Consider the following 9,254-nt stretch of genomic DNA (forward strand, 5'->3'; position numbering starts at 1 on the left):
GAGGGATCTACTTGGATGAATAAGCTCTTAGGGGTGCCTTATCCCTTGGTAACTTGGGTTAACTAACTCGGGATTATCAGCTGAAAGTCCACTATCAAGAGTAACCCTCACTACAGAGCATTTAGTAACCCAAAGAGGTGCTGGATACCAAGGTCTCAAGAAAAGAAAATAAATAAACTATGTGCCTGTGGTGTGTATGTATGGGGGAGAGACTTGAGCAAGTAAGTCCTTAGGGGTGCTTCAACACCTAGCACCTTGAACCAACTGGTTCGGGAGTGTTGGCTGAAAGCTTATTTTAAAGAGTTGCCCCCTTACAGAACACTTAGCTTAAGAACAAAAATAAGCCCTGAAATGACAACAAAAGGATCAATGAATAAAAGTCTCATGGGATGCAATCACAGTGAGTATTTTAGGACATGATAAAGGTCTGAAAGCCAGTAAAGGAATGAACCTAAGTTGCTATGGATGAAACCACCATAAAATCAGTGACATGACTTCCACAAGAATGACTCATTTCTCTTGGCATTCCATTCATCATTCTCTTGTTCCAGTACTTGCTTAGGGACAAGCAAGCTTTAAGTTTGGTGTTGTGATACCAGGGCATCTTGGCCAGTTTCACTGACCTTTTCTTTACTGTTTTTAAGGTAGTTTCATGCATTTTCTTAGGAAATAAGCTAGTTTTTGGTGGATATTCACTTACATCTTGATTCAAGCATACATTGTGCATTTTACATGATTTCATCAGGATTTTGCATGAATTATATGATAAATTGGATGATGCATGATCCATGATTAAGACTTTGATGCACTTTGTTTGATTGATTTCAGGCCAAAAGAATAAGAGAAGAGCCACGTTAGTTACACTAACGTAGGCACTAACATGGAAGGAAGGAAAGCCCCAACGTTAGTGGGAAAAGTTAGTGGCATTAACTTTGAAGAAAGGAAATGGAGCCAACGTTAGTGACACTTAACATTATCACTAACGTTAGACCAAGCTCATAAGTGGGCACATTAGTTGCCACGATAACTTAGTTAACGTGGCCTCTAACGTTAAGAGGAAAGGGGGAAAGCCAACGTTAGTGACATTCAACATTGTCACTAATGTTGGCCCAAGTTACAACAAAGCCACGTTAACTCCCACGTTAACTTAGATAACGTGGAAGCTAACGTGGAGAAAGGTGGTGATCGACAACGTTAGTAACACCAAACATTCTCACTAACGTTGGAGTGAACTCACAAACCCCCAACAAGCCACGTTAACTCCCACGTTAACTTAGTTAACTTAGTTAACGTGGTAGTTAACGTGGGCAAAAGTCCCACCTGGCATCCTGACCATGCCTTCTTCAAACACGCATAACTTGAGCCATAAAGCTCCAAATGAGGTGATTCCAGTGGCATTGGAAAGTAGGATTCCAGAGCTTTCCAAGCATATATGGCACTACATGGTTGACACTAAATTTGAGGGAGAAAACCTGCCCCAAAAGTGCAATGATGAACATGGTATCAGCCTGTATTTAGGCCAACTGACCTCTTCACCTTCCAAGAAGTATAACTCGAGTTGTAGAGCTCCATATGATGCGCTTCTAAAAGCATTGGAAAGTAGACATCCAGGGCTTTCCAACGATATATAATAGTATGGGGTGGACACTAAGTTTGAGCTTCAGAAATGGGAAATCGCTAGCGTTATTGGCAATCAACATTTCCAGTAACGTTGGCATATATGCCAGCGACCATGTCCACTTCAAAGAAGCATAACTTGATCTACAGAGGTCCAATTGAGGTGATTCGAGTTGCGTTAGAAAGCTGACATTCAGAGCTTTCCAACGATATATAATACTCTATAGTGAGCATGAAATTTGAGCACAAACAAGAGGCATCTTTTAAGCCCCAAAAACACCAACTGGGCAGCAAGTGCAACGTTAGCCACAATAACTTTAGCACTAACGCCACACTTGTAGCGTTAGTGTGGCTAACTTTAGCACTAACTTTAGCACCTGGACCTCAACTTAACTCACTTCTCTCTCAAGTCCACTTCCAAGCTCAAGCAAGCAGGCCCACAATTGTCAACCAATCAAGGCCACAAGAAGCATCTAGAATAGGAATTTTCATTTAATTGTAATTTGCTTTTAATTTCATTTTGTAATTTAGGAGAGCCTATATAAAGGCCTTAGTCTTTACATTGAAGGGAAGCCCAGAAAGGGGGGAACTGAATTATGGAATGGGGGATTGAAGAGGGGTCTTCGAACTCCCTCCCCTCACACACTTTTCCTTCTCTTTCTTTTAGTTGTAATTTTCATTTATGAATTTGAAGTTTTATTTTCAGTTTTTATCTTCATCTTTACTTTTCTGCACTTTCTTTCTTTTCTATTTTTGTAGAGCAATGATCAACTAAATCTTTTCATTGGGTTAGAGAGCTCTATTGTGATTCAATGGATTAAGTATAGTTCTTATTCTTCTTCTTCTTTCTTTTCTCTTGATTTTACTAGAGAGCTTTCGATCTTCATCCAATTGGGTAGTTATCTTGGAAAAGAAACTATTCATACTTGGATCTCTTCTGAACCTTGAAAGAGGAATGAAGAGGTCAAGCTAAAAATGCTTTCTCATGCTGGACCAAATTAGGTGTGGATGGATATGTGACTATAATCCTTCCAACACTTGATTTGGGAAATGCATGTGGTATAATCAGTGACCATACTTCATCTCTTCTCATGAGCAATTGACCAAGGAATTGGCTATTGATCAAGATTTGAGAGATTGAATTACAAGAAATTGTAATTCGATCAATTAAGATTGCCAAGGAGATCAATGAGTGCATTGATTGAGGAAGAGATGAGAATGAACTTGATCCGGAGGATTGCAATATCTCTTGATCCCAATGTTCATTTTATTTTTAGTTCTTACATTTACTTTTCTTGCCATTTTACTTTTCTGCTTTCTTTACTTTTCTATCAATTTACATTTCCTTATTACTCATCATCCAAATCTGAATCGTCTAACTAGGATAATCAATTAACCATTGATTGCTTAATCCGTTAATCTTTGTGGGATTCGACCTCACTCTATTGTGAGTTTTACTTGACGACAATTCAGTACACTTGCCGAAGGGAGATTTGTTGTGAGACATGTTTTCCGTGCATCAGTGTTAATACTGTTCACGATGGTATTTTCCATGGCCAGTTGTCTTTTCTCAAAAGCTTGTAATAAATCTTCATTAGAAGATACAGAAGAATGAGTAAATTGAGAGGTTTGCTGCTGATTGTTCGGTGGTCCTTGGTTTTGCCTCAGGTGAGGTGCTCGGTAAAGTTGATTTTGCTGCCAGTTGTTGTTATTATTCCACCTCTGATTTCCCTGATTATCTCTGCCTCCCCTATTATTGTTGTCCCTCCAATTCTGGTTTGAATTGTCCTGCCATCCATGGTTATTATTTCCACTTTGATTGTACCCTTGGTTGGGGCGGTCATAGAAGTTTTGGGTGGATGCCACCATGTTGTCTTCTTGTTGGAGCTACGGGCATTCATCAGTGTAATGGCTGTAATCAGCACAAATTCTGCAAATTCTTTGTGGAACTAGTTGTTGGTTTTGCTGCGGTTGAGTTTGCTGAGCTTGTTGATTTAACTGCATTTGCTTCAGCAGGTTGGTCATCTCACAGATGCTTCGATTTAGAGCAGCAGTCTCTATGCCAGAAGACACTTCTGCAACGGATTTTGAACGGCCTTGCTTCTGTCTGTGGTTCCGAGTAGATTCAGCTAAATCACTGATCAATTGCCAAGCTTCATCAGTGGTCTTGTACTTCTTCATTGACCCATTGCTGGCACTTTCCAATGTGGTCTTATCTTGGGGCCTCATATCTTGTGTGATATAGCTGAGTAGCACGATCTTGTCAATCATGTGGTGGGGGCATGCTTCCAGAAGATTATTGAAGCGCTCCCAGTATTCAAAGAGAGTCTCATTGTCATCCTGAACAATTGTAGAGATATCCTTCCTCAGTTTATCAGTAACTTCATATGGAAAGAATTTCTCCAGAAACTCCTTTCTGAGTGTATCCCAGTTGGATACATTTGCTAGAGGTTGAGTGTAGTACCACTCTCTTGCTTTTCCCTCAAGAGAGAACGGAAAAGCTTTCAGCAGGATTGAAGTTTCATCAGTGCCATCACGCCTGACAGTAGAACAGGCTGTCTAGAAATCTCTCAAGTGCTTGATAGGCTCTTGAGCAGGTAGGCCATGAAACTTGGGCATCAAGTTTAGCAGTGCGGTCTTTATTTCAAAATCCATAGCTACCGCTGGATGATGCGCTTGAAACGGTTGCATTATAAAATCAGGAGCTGCTTCCTCCTGAATGGTAACTCTTCTAGCTGCCATGTTTTCTGCACGTAAAACAACCGAATCAGTAGAACGGGGGCTGGTTTCTTCTTCAGATTCACTTTCAGATCCGCCCTCAGAGTGGGCTAACCTACGTTGTTCTCGCCTTATTCGTGAAATAGTCCTTTCAATTTCAGGATCGAATATTAGCAAGCGCGGATCAGGAAGTGAACGCGTCATTTGACGGAAGAAACATGCAGCTCATAATAGCAAAATTAAATAAAATGCAAATAAATAAATTCTAATTAATAAAATTAGCACTCTATTGCAACTCCCCGGCAACGGCGCCAAAAATTGATGGGAAGCAGAAGCTGGTGAATTAAAAATTTATTAAAATGGTTACGTTGCAAGTATAGTTCTTAACGCACCGAAAATCTGCCTATCAATTTAGAAGTATGTCACAGAGAGTTTAAATTAAAATTACTGGGAGTTTTAAGTCCCAGGTCGTCTCCCAACGAGTTGCAGAAAAGTGTGCTGTTTTATTAATCAGATGTTCCAAGAAGTTGAGCTAAGTAAATTGGAATTTAAATTGAGGATTTTTAAATAATATAAATAAAATCCTTGACTGGGAATTGATTGGTTAGAATCTCTATCATTGATGGTGTGATTGTAAGATTAATTTATAATTAATGTTTGTTCTGTTTGGTTATCCTTTACTAGGTAAGGGAAAGTCAAACAAGTGGGAATGCCAGATCTGTTCACAAGTTGCAACCCACTTAGTTCAAAGGGATTGACGTCGGTGACAGGATAGCAATCCAACATTCAACCCAATTACAAATTTTTCTTTCAATCCTTCCAACTCAAGAGTTCCTTTTACTCAACTCCCCATCAAGTAAGGAAACTACTCACACATTGTAAATAAAGAATCCATAGCGCATGAAAGGAAATTAAAAGAAGACATGATTATTGGAATTGAAATTGAATTAAAAAGAAATAATCCTTGCATTAAATAATCATAAAAGTATCTGAATGACAAAATTGAACATAATAAAGAACATGGAAGAATAGAACCAAGTTAAGAGAACAAACTAGAATGATGAAGTCTTGATGAGGAAATAACTCTTCTCACTGTTCCAATGCTAAGACCAATTGAAAATTAAAATTTTAAAAACTAGAGAGAAAAAAACCTAAGAGAGTGAAAAACTAGATCTAAAACTACTGAATGAATGTCTGTGTTGTTTCTGCATATTCTCTGACTCTAGTCTGTTGTTCCGGGCCGAAAAGTGGGCTGAAATAGGGTCCAAAATTGCCCCCATCGAATTCTGCAGATTATGCAGATCGCGCATGTCACACGATCGCGTCATCCATGCGGACGCGTCGCTTGCGCTTTTTCCTCTCCACGCGTTCGCGTCGTCCACGCTATCGCGTCGCTTGCGCTTTCCAATCCGTGCGGCCGCGCAAGCCATGCGGCCGCGTCACTGCGATTTGTGCTCCTTCGCGCGGTCGCGTGAGCCATGCAACCGCGTCACTTCTCGCTGGTTATCTCCTCAAATTCTTGTGTTCCTTCCATTTTTGCTAGCTTCCTCTCCAATCTCCATCCCATTCATGCCCTATAAAGCCTGAAACACTTGACACACAGATTACGGCATCGAATGGAATAAAGGAGAATTAAAAATAAATAATTAAAGTCTCTAGGAAGAAATTTTCAAACATGTACTGAATTTAGGAAGGAAATCTAATTGCATGCTAAATTGATGAATAAGTGGGCAAGGATCATGACAAAACCACACAATTAAACACAATATAAACCATAAAATAGTGGTTTATCAGTGAGCGAACAGCCACTGATGAGTCCATATTTTCCGATATATTTTGGTTTGATTTTAATGGATTTCATCATATAAGTCCACATTTATTCATCCAAATAGCATGCTTTTGTGTTCTCTCCCTTAATTGTGCCCAAATGTGAAAACATGCTATTTTGTGCTTATTTTAATCACTTTTATCCCACTTTTATGCCATTCGATGTCATGACACGTTTGTTGAGTGATTTTAGGTCCTAGCGGCAAGTTTGGCAAAGCAAAAGTGGAAGGAAGCATGTACAAAGGGAGAAAATAGGAAGAAAACAAAGGAGAAGCACACATTGGAGTGTGCGTGCGCACAGACACCTGTGCGTACGCACAAAAGCCACAAAACCATGTGTGCATACGCACAACTGCCTATGCATACGCACAAGAGGAAAATCAGCATGTGTGTGGACGCACACACCTGTGCGGACAACGCACACACCTGTGCGTCCGCACACGTTCTAGCGCGTGACTCATTTAATGGAAATCGCTGGGGGCGATTTTTGGGCCTCCAAACCCAGTTTTTGGAATTTTTGATGCTGATTCTTCCTATATTAAGCAAGGCCTCACTCCATTTAAAGAGGGGAGCAATTAGGGTTAGATTTTAGTCATGTAGTTCACTCTCTAGAGAGAGAAGCTCCCCCTTCTCTCTAGAACCTAGGGTTTTTAGTTTAATTTCCTTGCAATTGCTACTTTTAATTCTTGTTTTAATCTAGTTTCTTCTACCTTTCTTTGTTCTATTGTCTTAATTTCCTTGTTTATCTTGTTAATTTCTCATTTTAGTTGTCTTTTATGTTTATACACACTCTTGTCACTTTAATTTACATTCAATGTAATTTTATGTTTCATGCCATTTATTGCTTTATTGAGTTGCTATCTTTATTTTCCATGCTTAGTAGTTATAGCATTTATTATTTCTTGTCATTTTACCATGCTTTCTTTACATGCCCACCAAGTGTTTGACAAAATGCTTGGTTGGGTTTTTGCTTAGTTTTTCTCACTCTTGGTTGGGAAATTGTGTGGTTTGGGTGAACTTGAGTGGTGGATGTCCATTCTACATTGTGTGAGGGTTGTTAATTAATTTGGTTTCCCTTGACTCTAAGTGACCCACTAGTGTTGACTTAGGACTTAGGGATTGAGATTAATTATGCCTGGTTGACTTATCCTCGATGTAGGGTTGACTAATTAGGATTAATTCACATACAATTACCATATTTGTGGTCCACCACTAGGATAGGAATCCTTAATTACCCACTTCTTGCCAAGAGTCCTTTCTAACTTTCAATTTCCATTTTCATTGCCTTTACTTGCCTTCATTTAATTTCTTTCATGTTAAGTTACTTTCTTGCATTTTAATTTCTTGCAAATTGCTATCATCCAACACCCATTTCTCCCATAGCCAACAATTGTACACTTAATTGCAACTCTTAGGGAAGACGACCCGAGGTTGAATTACTCTTGATTTCGGTTATTTTGTATTGAATTTATTATTTGATCTTGAGAATTCATTGTTGGTCTAGACTATACTTTCAACGATGGAATTCTATTTTGTGAAATCTTGACTAACAATAGTTCTCATCATCAAATTTTGCGCCGTTGCCGGGGAGTTGTAATGGTGCTTGTTATTGGCTATTGTAAATATGTGGATAGTGTAAATAGCTTATATGTTGCTTGCTTGTTGTTGGTTGATTGTAAATATGTTAATATGTGAATATGTGAATAGTTGGTTTTTGATTGATTGCTTGTTTTGCTAGTTTTAGGAGTTCATTTTATTTGTTCTTTTTACCTTAGGTTTTTGTTTCCTTTTATCCTGTGAATTCTCACCCATTCATTGTGAGTCTTATTGCTATTGTGCTATAGGAATTGGGAATTTCAAATGCTTGTTAACTAGATGGACTGAAAGGAATTCACAACAAGATTTTGGTGCACAAGCTTTGGAGCCTCAAAAGCCTTGGAGAATACAAGTTTGGGTGGGATTTCAAGGAGGTTTGATGAGATCTCTCCATAAGTCCAACTTAAGGACAATAAACCAAAGTGCTAGGTGGGAGACACCTGATGAGCGGATAATTTATATGCTTTTTGGCATTGTTTTTAGGTAGTTTTTAGTATGATTTAGTTAGTTTTTACTATGTTTTTATTAGTTTTTATGCAAAATTCAAATTTCTGGACTTTACTATGAGTTTGTGTTATTTTCTGTGATTTCAGGTATTTTTTGGCTGAAATTGAGGGACCTGAGCAAAAATCTGATTCAGAGGCTGAAAAAGGACTGCAGATGCTGTTGGATTCTGACATCCCTGCACTCGAAATAGATTTTTTGGAGTTATAGAAGCCCAATTGACGCGTTCTCAATTGCGTTGGAAAGTAGACATCCAGGGCTTTCCATAAATATATAATAGTCCATACTTTCTCCAAGTTTTTACCCTATTCTGGCGCTAAACGCCAGAACTGGCATAAAAACTGGAGTTAAACGCCAAAAACAGGTAGCAACTTGGCGTTTAACTCCAAAAAAAGTCTCTACACATGGAAGCTTCAATGCTCAGCTCAAGCACACACCAAGTGGGCCTCGGAAGTGGATTTCTGCACTATCTTTCTTAGTTTACCCATTTTCTGTAAACCTAGGTTATTACTTTAGTATAAAAACTACTTTTAGAGATTTATTTTGTACCTCATGACATTTTTTCACTTCATATTGTATTTCTGACGGCATGAGTCTCTAAACCCATGGTTGGGGGTGAGGAGCTCTGCTGTGTTTTGATGAATTAATGCAATTACTACTGTTTTTCATTCAATCACGCTTGTTTCTATTCTAAGATATTCACTCGCACTTCACCCTGATGAATGTGATGATCCGTGACACTCATCATCATTCTCACCTATGAACGCGTGCCTGACAATCACCTCCATTCTATCTGCATTAGCTTGAGTGTGTATCTCTTAGCCTCCTGGTTCACGATCAGAGTCTTCGTGGTATAGGCTAGAATTATTGGCGGCCATTCTTGAGATCCAAAAAGTCTAAACCTTGTCTATGGTATTCCGAGTAGGATCTGGGAAGGGATGACTGTGAACGAGCTTCAAACTCGCGAGTGTTGGTCGTAGTGATAGACGCAA

General features: G+C 39.0%; 1 non-coding gene across 1 annotated transcript; it reads left to right on the forward strand.

The window, feature by feature from the left end:
• The first annotated feature begins 3,882 nt into the window (after positions 1-3,882).
• Positions 3,883-3,990, forward strand: LOC148550994 (small nucleolar RNA R71). Its single transcript, XR_015893535.1, has one exon. It is a non-coding gene; the product is annotated as a small nucleolar RNA R71 (small nucleolar RNA).
• Positions 3,991-9,254: the final 5,264 nt, after the last annotated feature.

Source organism: Arachis ipaensis, chromosome B7, assembly GCF_059453495.1.
Source record: "Arachis ipaensis isolate K30076 ecotype BB chromosome B7, ASM5945349v1, whole genome shotgun sequence".
NCBI lineage: Eukaryota > Viridiplantae > Streptophyta > Magnoliopsida > Fabales > Fabaceae > Arachis > Arachis ipaensis.